Source organism: Nipponia nippon, unplaced genomic scaffold (assembly GCF_047370975.1).
Source record: "Nipponia nippon isolate SJK-2023a ecotype South Korea unplaced genomic scaffold, ASM4737097v1 scaffold_6, whole genome shotgun sequence".
Taxonomy (NCBI): domain Eukaryota; kingdom Metazoa; phylum Chordata; class Aves; order Pelecaniformes; family Threskiornithidae; genus Nipponia; species Nipponia nippon.
The window spans coordinates 40,842,894-40,857,718 of record NW_028262380.1 but is presented as its reverse complement, the minus strand read 5'-3'; positions in this window follow the sequence as shown (position 1 = coordinate 40,857,718).

Below are 14,825 nucleotides of genomic sequence, written 5' to 3'. Positions count from 1 at the left end.
CATGAATAAAGACCTCTGCATGGATCAGTTCATCCCCTACTATTATGCTACTGTGTAAATCCAGCTGACACCATGAATCTCAAAGAAAGATAGAGTAGATCTGGAAAATACTCAGAGAGGGTGGACAGGATTGACCCAAAGCAAGGAAAGAGTTCCTTAGAAAGAAAGAAAAAGACATTTTGGGAAACAAACAGAACAGGGAGGCAGAACATGAAAGAGGCCAATAAAATTGTGACTAGCATGGAGAAGTTAAAAAGACATCAGTTTGCTATTTCTTTGAATATTGGAACTAAGGGACATCAAAGCAAACAGAAGGAGAAGAGGTTCTTTGTGCAGTTGGCTAGTTCAGCTGTGGAACTCTTTGCCAAAGGATGTTGCAAATGCTAAAAAAGTACGTAGTTTGTGCAGAGGTTTGACGTGTTTGTGGAGGAACAAACTATTTGGTGTGACTATACATACAGAAATCACTTCCGATTCAGGAAATGCCTTAGCTAAAAAATAAGCAGATTCTGAAGCAACCTTGATTTTCATAATCTTTTTTAGGCATGCAACTTTTGGAGACCATGTAGTGTACTACACAGACCATAGAGAGTGTACCCAGTACTATTTTCTTGTACTTCACCACTTCACAGAATTGTCTGACAGGTGATTTTTTGGTTGTTCTAACAACCATATATCTACTCACTAATGTTAAAAATGTATTGTATTACAAATATTGTAAGGTGGAGGCTGAACGCAAGAAAAAAGGGAAACAAGAATGCTACAGTTTGTATGGATTTATTATTATGCAGGAATTGATACTTCAGAAGAACTTGGTTCCAGCTGACCTTTCTTGGCTGCCACATTTCAAAAGCTTGGTTGAAATTCTGTACATTATAGATTCTCTTGAATGACAGATACATAACATCCATTGTCGAACTTTGAGAACTTTTTGAACTGAGGCAAAACTGTGACCATGCCCAGAAATGCAGAATGCTGATTGTGAGTAAAAGCCCAAGTTGAGGAATCTACAGATACAGCTGCTGGGAGGGTATTTCCTGTTCTAGTTCTCAGGACAGATTTGGCAAGACTCATTATTGGGACTCTGGTAAGGAAAATAGACTTTTCCTGCAGGCCTTTAATCTCTCCAAGCTCTTGAAGAACTTGATCACTCAGAAAAATTGGCCCTAGAACTTAGTGTGTACTTATTATCTATTTTACTGCTGTGTCTAATTTTGTTTTAATGAGTACTCTCAGATAACGTGAAGTCTAGTAGTAATGCTGGATTTCTTTTGAAGCAAATTTAATTTTCATTTTGATCTTTTACATTTTGCCTGCTCTTGGCTTTATAGCATATAGCCAAAATCTTTTTTCTGTGTGCTCTTTCTTGACAGTTTTATTAAAGATATAAAGAAAATTCAAAAGAAAGCTACTGCAAAAAATTAACAGAACATAATATAAAAAAATATATTGGGATCAAGGGAGAGAGCTTTGCTAACAAATTTAATATTCACATAGGTAACAAAACCAACTGTACCTATTTTTCCTCTACTGAAAGATCTGTATGTATAGGCTTTTAACTGATTAGCCATCTTCTTAATTTAGTTTTTAATAGCGAGCTAACATAGAACAGAAAACCAAAGGAGTTCAAGAGCTGTAGAAATAAGAATTAACAGCTTTATTGCTTGTAATACTTTTCCTTATCCCTGGGGAAAAAAAAAAAAAAAAAGGCTAAATAAGTCCCTTCCTCTCTTGCAATCCATTTTGAATTTGGGCCAATGTGGGCATGGAATTTGGGTGCCAGCTCAAAGTTTTAGTTAACTGTAGACCCCATTACTAATCTGCCATGTGTAATTTAGCACAATCCTGAGCTAGGTCTGTATGTAGATTAGGAAAGAAAAACTGACAGAAATTTAGGTCAAGAGATGGCAAAAAGCATGTACAATTGCCTCCAGTGCTCACAATTAATTCTCAGAGTGGCACTGGGGAGAAAGTTGCAATGACAAGGCCAGGCAGGCCCTCACGGGGTGAACGGAGTCTCAAAATGTCTGTAAGTTTTGGGAGGTGAAGGTCATAGGAGCAATATCGAGCCACTCCAAGTCTATGTCATAAACTGTCAATAAAGAGCTCTTGTGCAGAGCAGACCTCATGTTTTCTCTGCCTGTGTTTGTTTTTCACCAGCACCCCATCAATTCACAGTGCAGGGTTAATAAAAATCCACACAAGTCTCAAGGTGTTTCCTTTAAACTTCTTTGGAGGTTGTGTAGATGGACAATAATACACAGCTGACTGAATGCTCAGAGCCCTAGTGGTCTGTACTCTTTATTGCAGTGCATTTCAACCTATATTGCATTTATCTGACATGATTAAACTGTAGGGCTGCATTTTTTAATGAAGTTTATCTGAACAAAAATTTTGTGTGTAACATAAATCCCAGGAATCTGTCACAAGAGGAAGACCTGAATCATCTTGGCCACACTGCCAGCATATCTAATCCATTTTATCACTTCTTGACAAGGACTAACCCCCAAGTCTGGTTAAAGAGAAGATGAAGCTCTTCCGCCTGATCTTCCTGGCCCTTGATTAATTTTTATTCAACTTTTTAAAAGGATATCTACGACCTTTACTCTCTTTTTGTCTTCTTAAGCATCTTCTGGCTGTCTTCAGATTCCATGACATTTTACAACATTGCATTTGAGTTGAAAATTCATATTAATAGCAAGGTTGAAAGAAGCAAAGACTAATACCTTGGAATCGCAGCAGCTATTCATCAAGTTTAATTGCCATCAGGTCTACTTAAAAGATAGTTGATTTACCTATGCTGCATTACACAGTAAAGGAGTATTATATGGAAAATACCAGAAAGAGACAATTATTTTAGCAGGTGCACACTGATTTGTGGTTGAGCTAATTTCTAAGCTAATGAGCTAAGTTCCCATGTTTTGTTTTGTTTGGGTTTTTTTCATAACATTCTCAAAAAAGATCAAGGTTTTCCACAGCTTTTATGACATTATAAAAGTGAAAATCCCAAGCAAAAGAAAAAAACCCAATAATTAAAAAAAATTCTTTTACAAGTCAGTTAGTTTACCAAGGATTTCTGTGACCATCAGAAAATTTTGTACATAAATGACAGAAAGCCAGACTGATGCTGTTTAAATGTGGTGGTTTTGTACATATCACTATGTTAAGATACAGAGAGAACAACTGAAAATTATTTGATCAGTTGTCTGTCAGCTCCACAGGGTTCCGTGATGTTTTATCTCCAATTCTAGTCATTTAAAAGGTCAAATGATTTCTTTTAAAGAAAAGACAGCTAAAGCAGAGTGTCAGGAAATGAGATAAGGAAAACCCTTTTATGTTTGAAAATATAACCTTATCTTAAAGTTCACTTTTTATTTAAAAATAAAGGCCAGCTCTGAAAAGAACAAACAATATTTTATTATGCAAAGGAAGCAAATACAGGCGGTGCATTTTTTTCAGTAGAAGAACACAAGCATGTTTTTTTCTACAATTGTTGGTCCATCACCTAACATAACAACTGTTCTATATATATATATTTTTTTCCATGAATGGCCCTACTTTCGTGTCAAAGTGTAGTTAATGAAAGAGAACTAGACCTGAAGTTCTAGGAAAGACTTTGCTATGGACAAGCCATTTCATCATTGGATTCAGAAATTATCCTGTAGAAGAAGAAATTTTCATAAATCAGAACAAGATCATGACTGAGAAAATTATCTAGACCTCTTTATGAATAAGAGTGTCAATTTCTCACAACCGATCATAACACATTTATTCCACAGGAAAGTATAGCCCTTTTTTAGTCTTCTCAACAACGCTATTAGACCCTGACCTTAAAAAATCGATAGTATGCCACCAACCCAGGCATTACAGTTCAGTACTGATGCTTCCAGGAATAACAGAAAAAAGGTGAGATAACATTAACAGTATGGGTAGTGAAATATCTGAATCATATGCAGGTTATTGAACGTACTCCCAAACTTCACATCCTGATTAATCAGGAATTACCACAGCTACACACAGTGTTGGCAACAAAACCATTTGATACTCACCCAGTTTGAAATTTATTATAAATTTGAAGTGCAGACCTGGGCAACTGAAAGGTTTTCTATGTGTTTTACAAACTGTTGAACATAAGCTTACTATAACTAACTGAACTATTTTAAAGCAATTTTGTTAATTCAGTAAGCAAATCTTATAAAATAATTTTCTGGACAACAAAGATTTCTTCAGAATATTGACTGGCTGCAGAGTTGTTCTTAGATGTTTCTGTGTATTAGTTGCTGAAACATCCTCTTCACTTCCTTACTCTCTTGCAGACAGCTTTTGCAAGAAAGGAAGTAAAAAGTCCTTGCAGAGTGATCAGAAGTGCAACATTCAGGAGAGGAAAAGATATTTCTGTTAACCTCCTGCATGAGGCATTAATTGTAATCTCCTTTGAAATTCTTGTGGAGATCTATCTAGACTGCTTAACAGAAGTCTAACGTTAGGATAAACAGTACATGAGTCAATGTAAGCCAATTAACATACAAACAGAACCTATAAAAGCATCTTGCTAGCTGAAGACTGACCAATGTGACTGCATGTCTTTGAGGTATTAGTGTCAGTGAGGTCATCGTGACCTCAGGACCACACAGTACATTAGATGCTTTTGGGCATATATTCTCATCTGAAAGCAGAGTGATTCTTGGGATTTAACTGTCTTTTTCACAGCCCTTCAGTCTTTCCTAATTTAGCCTTATGCATATTTCATATTTCATTCAGCATTAATGTACTGAATGATGAATATATAATGCAGTATATTTTCAGCTGAGAAGCGTCTACAGAATTCTTGGTCATCTATATACAGATAATATGGTAAATACAGGTTAATGAAAAGTAGTAGCATTGAGATCTTTGGGAAATTGTGTAGCAAAATAGAGGTTGTCCTACAGTGTCTGTTTAGGACCTACTGAAAAGGTATGAACATAGCCAAAAGTACATAGAACTGTGCACTTCCTATTTGCACAGTTACATTGTTTCCAGATTGTTTTCTTCTAATGACTTTTCATGTCCAGTAGAAATCATTGTATTTTTACTCATTCTGATCAAGCCACTTATGGTTCTCTATTATGGTTCCAGCTGAATTGCTTCCATTCTACAAAAATATTCTGCAAATATTTGCTAGCATATCACAATAAGTAATTCTGGCAATTAGAATCTTTTACTGTGAAATTCTCATATACTTTTGAGAAATATCTCTTCTTGCAGACAAAATTTTCTTTATTTACAGGCAAAAATCACAAAAACAATGCTGGACTTATTTTAAAAGTTCTTGAATGATTAACCATGAAGCAATACTGTCAGATGTTACCAACACAGAATCATAAATCACTAATAATTGGAGAGAATTATTTTGAGTCATTCCATTGACTTGAAAAGAATTTTCTATTAACTTTGATAGCTAATTCCATCACCTCTTTTTGTTTCCTCTGTGGAAGGTATTTTTAGATGAAGAAATAAGCCATATCTATTTAATGAATTATCCATTACAAATTATTCCCTCAATTTCAGTCATTAGGTCTAACCTTTATTATTGCTTGGGAAAGATCTCTTACAATCTGTCAAACACTCTAAAATGTTTACCACATGAAACAGGCAGGATTATGTCTTTTTGTTGTGGAAAAGCAAAAGGAAACATTTCTGCAGCAAACAACATCCCACCTTTCAAATTGCTGAAGCGAAAGTTATGGTCTATCAAAAACTTAGCTGCTTCTCTGTTTAGGTTAACGTTTTACAGCAGAAGAGTGAGGCATTTTATTGAGCTCCCCCAGATTACAAATTTAGTCCTCTCTCACAAAAGAATGAAAAAGTGACTTTTGAACCATTGGTATTGGTAGCAATGTCCTATTTCTCCTATTGAAATACATGGACAAGTTAAAGCCTTATTTCTATACAGAGTTTCTGCTTTTGGCATTAGACATATTTTGTAAGATGCATAGCTCAGAGCTTACTTTTTTATTCAAAATAACGGGAGACTTTCCACCTAGTTCAAATTGAACACAATATGGTCCACAAGGTTTTAAACTAGGGACCAGACAAACTATTTGGCTAAAATAAAACTGACTTGAAGCTTTACACAAAAATGAAACAAAACTTTGTACCTTGCAAAAATCTGATTTAAAATAATCTGCAAATTTAGTACGTTATTCTTGGGAGGAAAAAAAAAATAATTTTTGTCATACTTACCACAAAGCTTGCAAAAGAGTCTACTCTGTAAGGCCTACAACCTTATTTTGGGGGACTTGAGTTGGTTCAGACAAGCATCCAGACTTTTAGTTACTTATTTAATTGAACCTCTAAACCTTTGAGGTTTGCCCATCTCCAATTTAAAAATCCTCTCTGGAGGAAAGTTATCCAGCTGTAAGCTCTACAAAAGCACACCTGGCAAAACAACATCTGCCTGACAATGACTTAGTGAGCCTCAGTAAAGGCTGACATATGTGCACATACAATTGGACCTTATAGCAACAAAGTGTTTTACATATTAGTGTACACTGGGGAGTCCTGACTCCTGAGAGAAAAATATGATGGCTTTTACATTTTAAATTACAGTGAAGCTGTATCCACAGATGGCGCAGGTACAACATGTGCTTTTGTACAGCTGGCAGGTAAAGGAGGTCATTTTCATAACTGCCTCCTTCTGATTTCCAGCATTTGCTTCGATGCCGTTACAATTTGAGATCAACGTTTTTGGTGGGAGTTCGTTCCAGCTGCTGATACAGCACTGCCTGGAAGCCTGTAAGCTCCAGTACAGATGCGGCAGCTTCTGTTGACACTTCCAGATGATGAAATATCATTCCCTCTCCTCTATTACAGCATCTTTTTCATAAGGTATGGGGCACAGTTTGTTGTGGTTCAGCCAGTTAGGAGAGAGATACTGAGTAAGTTAACAGGGTTGCTTTGAGATTAGTCAGCTGGAGAGCTCGCAGAGCCATTACTATGTGCCAAATGGCCACGCTTTGAAGATAGGGAAAGTAAATCTTACATGGTCAGGTTCTTGAAAACTAACAAAGGAGCTTTAATTCTGAAGGAAAAAGGGCTGATACATAGACTGTTTTCTTATGCTGACCTTTGTTTTAAGATTATAACGAAAATTCCAGGAAATATTCATACTTGGCCAAATTCTGAGAGCAGGACATGGTCCAGCTGACCACCAGCATCTAAGTGAGGGTGGGATAGAGGGAAATTCACCTCCACCAGGCCAAGCAGCAGGGCTGCACTGCCTGCTTCAGAGCTGTAGGAGCCCTCTCACTAAGGCAAGCTTTCTTCTTTTTTTTTCCAAGCAGTGTATTCATCTGGATACCCAGCCTCACTCTTAGTCCTTCTCTTTCTCAACCCGCTTGAGAGCTTTATGCCTGTGGAATGGAGGGAGAGAGTTGTGCATCGCAGAGCTTTGCTTAGTCTTAGAGGACCAGTACTGCTTTTAGAAGGGCAGGCCTGAACTTTTTTTAAGATGGCTTCAGAGGACTACCAGGGAGAAAAGTTGTCTGTGAGAGTTACTGAAATCCTCTGCCTACTTCTAACAGGCCTAATCTAAGCCCAGATTGTCCTCATCCATTTTTAACTTAACCCTTTCCTCCCTCTTATTTTGGTACCTGCAGGTCATGGAAATGTTCCTTCATTTACAGATAACGAGGGGTGGTTGTGCCATAATGTATGATTAACAAGTAATTACAAGTTTTGCGACTAAAGCACAGTTTTATAGCCTAGTGATAAGGAAAAATGAGTCAGAAATGTAAGTTTGCAGAGTTTGCAACAGGAGGGACAGCAGGTCCTGATGGGAGGACATAATCAAAATCATTCCCCAGTTTCCAGGTTGGTCTTTTTTATGTTTTCTTTAACCTCTTTTACTTGGGGCATGAAACTGTTCATGTCTGAAGCCTGCACTGCACAGTATGTAAAATCTGAGCTGCCTCCTCCAAACCATTTCCTACGAAACCTTGTGTTGTGGCACCTTGCTGCCTCTCAGCTCACTTCTATACTCCAGACTTTTCCAAAAGCATAGGACAGTTGGTGGGACGTGCTGAGGTGTGACTCAAGACTGTTGGACAACACTGTCAGTAGACATGAGGGTCATCAAGGTGTACAGTCATCTTCTTAGCAAAGGTACTGCTCCTAATGCTGTGCATTACACTCTTTCCTCTCTTTTCTATATTCACTGTTACATTTTTTTAGAAGTTTAAAATTCTGAAATCAGATTTCTTTTCCTGGAAATCGGTATAGGTATTGAATAGATGCAGGCTAGACTCTGCATCTGCATCTGGAATCAAATAGCCTTTTGGGACCTGACCTTAAAGACCAAGGCCAAATCTTTTAATGAGAACTTAGGCAGTGTCTTATAGCAACACAACTGACTTGTTGGGAGGTTTGTATAACACCTACCAAACTGAATTTCCATCAGGTTATTGTGTTTACACACTTCAGCAGTGTTCCTTTTATTCCATTTACTGTATTTCATTTAACTCTTTCTCTGCTGACCAATGTCCTATTTCCATTCTTTTCCTTTTTTTTGACTGGCTATTTTTTTTTTTTAATTTCAGTAGTAAAACAAAAGTTTTGTAAATCATTAGATTTTTATAAATATTGGAAATTATCAATTAATGTCCTAGTTTCAAAGACTGAGAGTAAATTTGACACAAGTATAGGGGAAGGACCTAGCCAAAAGTTAAGCTTCTCTGTTTCAGCAGAAAGCACCAAATCTGGCTGAATAGCCAGATGAAATATTGGTCCATTCTTTCGAGAACAATGAAGATTTAAATGACTGTCAACACAACTTCTGAGCAAGGCTAATAATTGTTAAATCATCAGATTAAGGCAGATAATGGAAAGGATACCGGTGAGAGTAAGGGGAAAAGTAAGGCTAATGAACTGAGACTGATCATGTAATTCACAGGCTTTATCCTGACTTTGTTCAATCCAAAGAAAGGAAAAGTAGAGGATGGGAACTTCAGGTATGGACTAGAAACTGTATTTCTATAGCCTGGCAGTGCAGGACAGGACAGCTTAAGCAGGCCAAAAAGCATCCAGAAGTTGGATAGAATGGTTACTGAACATAGTGTGAAAAGTTACTGGAGACCTCAGTACCAGACAGTTGCCCAGCAGGAAATATATCAGCACTTTGGGCACATGAGCTAATTAGAGGAAGAACAGCGTGGTTACAAATGTAGGTGGAAACAGCTATCAGTTCACCTTCCATGCCTATACTTGTACCAGGATCCTCAGCTGAACAAGACTTAAAGATGTGTCTTCTCACACTGATAGCACCGATAACCACTAAGACTACAAATGTTTGCTCTCACCAGTTACTGAAGACCAGGCAGCTATTAGCACACGGGCTGCAATACTGCTGGCTTTGGTGGTCTCAATACTTCTTTGTCGAAAAGGATCAAAAGAATTTGAAAAGAACTGAGGAGCTTCTGGGTTTTTTCCAAGCTTGGAAGAAGCCAGATGACTGTATGCTATGATTACTCTATTCATGAGACTGGAGAATGAGAAATCTGAATTGATTGGACAATGTCAATTAAGCATATAGAAATGTATTCGTTATGCTCAACTATGCATTTAAATTTAAATATCGAACATCAGTACAACATTTTAAAGAATGGGTACTAGTAAACTAACCTCCAGAATGTTTTAATTAAAGTTATTTTAAATAGTACTTACAAAGTTTATATTTTAAAATGTTTCCTGTGTGTTGACTGCAAGATGTTTTTCAGCGATTTCTTTATGATAATGTTGAGGTTTAACCTTCTATTTTACTTTTTGAAATACTATAAAACAACAGAACCCCAGGCTCTGTTTCAGCAAGGAGTTAAGGTGAGGTGCAGAACAAAAAGGCTTTAATAGCTGTGCCCAATATTGCCTCATCACCCTTCCATCATTTCAGTCATACCACAGATATTTCTGGATGCTGTCACAGCATCTGTGGAACCGTATTCCAGCTGTTCTCAGACTTTCCCATTTCTGGAAGCCCGCCCCTCCCTCAGCTCCAACCGCAAATGTCCACACAATAGAAATCCAGTCTTCCTCCAAGAGATCAGTCCCAGACTAACCAGAGATTACACCAGAATGTCTGTGTTATTTTTTCACTCCCATCTAAGGACCTTTGAAATTACAAAGTCAGGCATGAATTCATTAGCTCAAAGTAAGACACCAGCACTTTTATGAACTAGCCCTGGCAGAATTGTGTGTTAAGATCTTTCCCAAAGTTACTAGGGTCTTCAGCACAGGTATGCTGAAGCTGCAAACCAAAAGGATGTCAAAATATGCAATAAAACACACTTTAATTAGTCACAAAACCCCCAAAAGAATTAAATTAACAGATTTCCTGGTCTGCCTAAAAGTTAGGCAACTTGCTTGATGACAATCAGCAGTCCTGTCACTTTCACATGTCACCAGCCATCACTTGCTGCTGCATTACTTCAGATTTGAAGTTCTATCTGCCCTTCCTTTATTCTTTCTTTTTTTGGTTTAAAAAAACTTCCTACTGTGGTGTCTAAATACTTGGGAAAGCATTCTCAAAATGACAAAACTTATGTAGGATACCCCAGATTTTCTTTGAAAAGAAAGAAAAAGAAAATGGAATAAATCTTCAGAGTCCTGTTGAGAATTTGTGTATCTGCATATATCTGATTCCTGATGTCTGTAACCTCAATTCTACTATACAGAACTCCACTGGATTCTTATTTTCAATACCTGTTAGTTATCTTATATCCTACTTTATTTTTACAACATTGCATGCCAAGCTTGCCTTTACGTGGCTCATGAGAACACATAATATATAGTTTAAATATATACATGTAGTATGCTTGTGTGTGCACCCACAATGTTTTTTTTTTAAATTAAACTGCTAAACCCAAACTGTATTCACATAAATAAGTTACTCCAGACTAGTCTAGTATTTTTTTTGCTGAATAAATCTGGTTTTGCTGGAGGATTTTTTGCAGGTTTGCTACAAGAGCACAGGGTTTAACTAATAGATGCAAAATAGCAAAAAAGAAATGACAGCTCCTGGGAACATACATGTGTGCTGGTTACACACTAGATTTTAGGCTTGGCTACCTAAGCAACAGGGAGCAGTTTAGCCTGTACATCTCATTTCTGGACCATATCTTTAAAGACAACTTCTAAACTTTCTTGTGTTCTAAACTTTTCTTATGGTGCAAGTTGTTTTGATTCTTGTTCATGTAAGTTGCTTTTCTGATCCTGTTCAAAAAGATGACTGTTCTCCATCTAAAAAGATAATCTTTCAAAATCAGTCAAGGTGATCATTAAATGCTACTGGGATGAAATATAGGGATAGTCACAAGAGTTTAAAGTAAATTCTTATCATTGTTATCATCATCGCATAAGGATAAAAACTATGTAGCCCTCATTATACAAGGCATAGGGAATAAATCAATTTCTCCATTATCATGATACTAAAAAGCATACTAAATGCAGCCTATTAGGATGTGTCATTCTCATCCCTAAAGCAAAAAGACAAAAGTAGAACCAAAAGGTGATACTGATAAGGGGAATTACTTTCCTATGCAATTAACAATGTTATTCCTTTTTGCAAGATGACATTGTAGCCAGGAGTTCACGAAGATTTTTTTTTTCCTTAAGAGATTTTTTGGCTACGTAGAACATCCTGTGTAGTCAGGGCTACAATAACAGGAGTTTAGGGTGAGTTGCAACTATCTGGCTGCAGATCTTTAGCTTACCTCTGAATAACAGCATAGATAAAAAAACCCTTTTCTTCTAGTTGTCTTATGCTATAGCTGTCTTTCTACACTGAATTTATTTCCTCTTTTTCCAGAACATCAGTACTGACCTTTAAGAGGAAAGTATTACAAAACTAGCTGGTCTACGGAGAGATATCTAGCAGGGCAAGCTGCTTACAATATAATCAATAGCTTTGTGTGGAAAGAGGGAAGACTGTATAAGCAAAGTCTAGGATAAGGAACAATGTTAGTGGAAGAATTACTAAAATTATGATATTCAGAGATTTCATTTTGCTACTTTTTTGGCCAAAATTAATCTTTGTCCAAAGAGCTTGACAAATGATAGTGGGAAAAGTAACAGACAAGCAGATAGAGATGATATGTGAGTGATTGTTGTTGCTTGCAGAAAAAGTCTGTGCTTTGATTTAAGTTTTATTTGCTGTGGTAGTGCTTTTCTTCATTTCCATGACAACAGCAAAGAAAATAGTATCTAAAAAACTTGCATTATTTTTTCTTGGCTTATACTAAATAGGCAACATCAGAGAGTAGTGGTTATTTTCTGTGTGGATAATCCAGGATTAGAAGAAGTGTGGGAATACTGGCCTATTGTTCATTCATTTCAAAGAAATGAACTTTTCTGTGTAATTCCTGATTTATTTTCATGTCTCAACTGTTTGCATGCAACTGCTAAAATGAAATGAGTACAAGGTGGGTGGGAGAAAATGCGTTTGTCAGTGTGTCAATAATACATATTTAGAGAAGGATGAACACAACTCCAGTCTGAATCGGTGTGGGGGAGGCTCTATGTTCATGACTGAGTCATGCAAAAGGGTGAGCTGAATCGAATAGCGCTAATAGGGAAACAACTGTCTTAATAGGTCTGAGAAATCAATGCCTAATTTATATAAAAATAAACGGAAGTGGAATATATGACTAGCGGAGGGTGATAGCGAGCTGTGTTAAGACATCTCCCCTCACGTACCCTCCTCATCTTTCTTTCTCACCTTTACCCCAGGATCTGGTAGCACGTAGCCCAGCCCATGTGTTACAGTAAAGACTGTAGGCTTTGGAGCATGAGAACTGCTTGATTTGTCTCCCAGGTTGGCCCTTATAAAAGACAGCTCCTCTGAGGTCATAAAATCCTTGGGATGTGGGGCTTTAAAATGATTGCCAAAATTACAGTTGGGTCAGTCAAAATCAAGAATCTACTCTAAGCCCGTTCTTGGGGATTGGGGAAAACTGCCACCCTGCCATTCCTGCTAATGATATTAGGTGGACTCTCTTGAAAGAAGATGACATAGAACACAGAATCATGTATTGCTTTTGTCAGCAAGCAGCCTTTGATGCATATTTTTCCTAAATCCAGCCCTTAGGTAACAGAAAATGGTAGAATGTATTTAATTTTGGACGCATTCCATATTTACTTGCAATAACTGCCCTGGGAGACTCATTAATGCTTTAAAGCTTCCTATTAAATGGAAACCTCACAGTATTTTCTTTTTAATAAAATAAACTGAAAGGTGAAAATATTTTCTGTTTGGTTTTTTAATTATGAATGCCTGTCTCAAAAAATTACTCTTAATTTGTTGGATTATTTTAGTTTTATGTCCTTTCACAAGCAAGTAAATGAATAATGAAAAATGTGTAATAAAAGCAAACAATAATTATTCATATTGACCTGAGGCATTTAATGAAATAGAAGAAAGTCTAAAGAAACAGATTTCCTACAGCACTACTTTCTTAAGTATACCAAGGTAATTAGCTTTAAGAGGAGATAATTTCAGTTCACTGAGGTTGCTCTTTTAAGACTTTCTGGGAAATTTGGATTTTCCATTGATAGTAGTTTTAACATGTCACACTGGAGCCAGAGTGAATTAAAGTGAAGAGCTACACAGTCTAAACAAACAGTCTTTCCCATTATCAGAAGCCTGACAACATAACAGCATAAACTATAGTCACATGCCCACAAGTAATGCAGGAACAATTAAAAAAATAACAAAACCTCACTGCAATCCATAAACAGTATCTGATAGCTTTTACTGCGCTAACATTTTAAGTTGCCTTATTTTCCAATTTAACATGTTGCTTTCCTACCAGTCTTAAGAAAATAAACAAGAAATATTCCCTCTGTTCTGCAATCTTCTATTCTTTCTTCTGATTAAATGGTGACATAGCATTCTCTAGCAATTCCCCATGAAAATAACCAGCTAAATCCTGAAAAGCATCAATGAGTAACAGGAAAGCTTCAGTTCTTATTCCATTTTGAAGGATAGTTAGGATATATACAATATATTTGTTTGTGGGTAGGGATCTTTTAGTACTTATTTTACATATTGAAAATTTCTACTTTAATCTATGATTTACATGTCCATGTTACTTTTTGTACAGACTTGTATTTTACTTGTCCCTACTAATTTTTACCCAAAGACTCATCATCCATTCTCTGTTTTTTCCCCTACTTTGGATGTGCCCCATATTAATTGATGTATTAATTCTCTTTCCTCAGTCTGAGAGCAGGTACTCCAACAATTTTGCTAAACCTTGTCTGTGCTTCCTCTGCACATCTCCTCTACAACCACCATTTTATTTCCTCTCATGCTACTTACTTTCTAACTAAATAAGAACTTAAAGAGTCCAATTACTCTGTGATCTGAGAATCTCCCGCTCTTTGGCATGGTTATTCCTGTCATAGGATGTCCTTGTTAAGTGTAATTGTAGATGGAGAATTCAAGCACAAAGAGATTAAGGGCTCTGACTCATGTTCAGCAAACAAACATCTGATGCTCTTTTGGGCATTGCTGCCTCTCTCACTCCCTGCAGGTGTGTGCCGCTACCCTTCTGCAAGATGCTCAAGCTCCTCTAGGAAACTTACATTTCACCTCTTTTAGTTCATAGTCTTCAATGGCAACTTCAGATAATATCTGGAAGGTGGACTGGAAAGCTTAGGTGCAAGCATGTGTGGGAGCACACCCCAACTCATACCCCTGCTCCTTCTCAGGCTGCATGGGGGCTGCAGACTTCGTTGCAGTGATTTGGCCATCACGCTATGATGAGCAAGGGGATGAGGCCATCTCAGCAAAA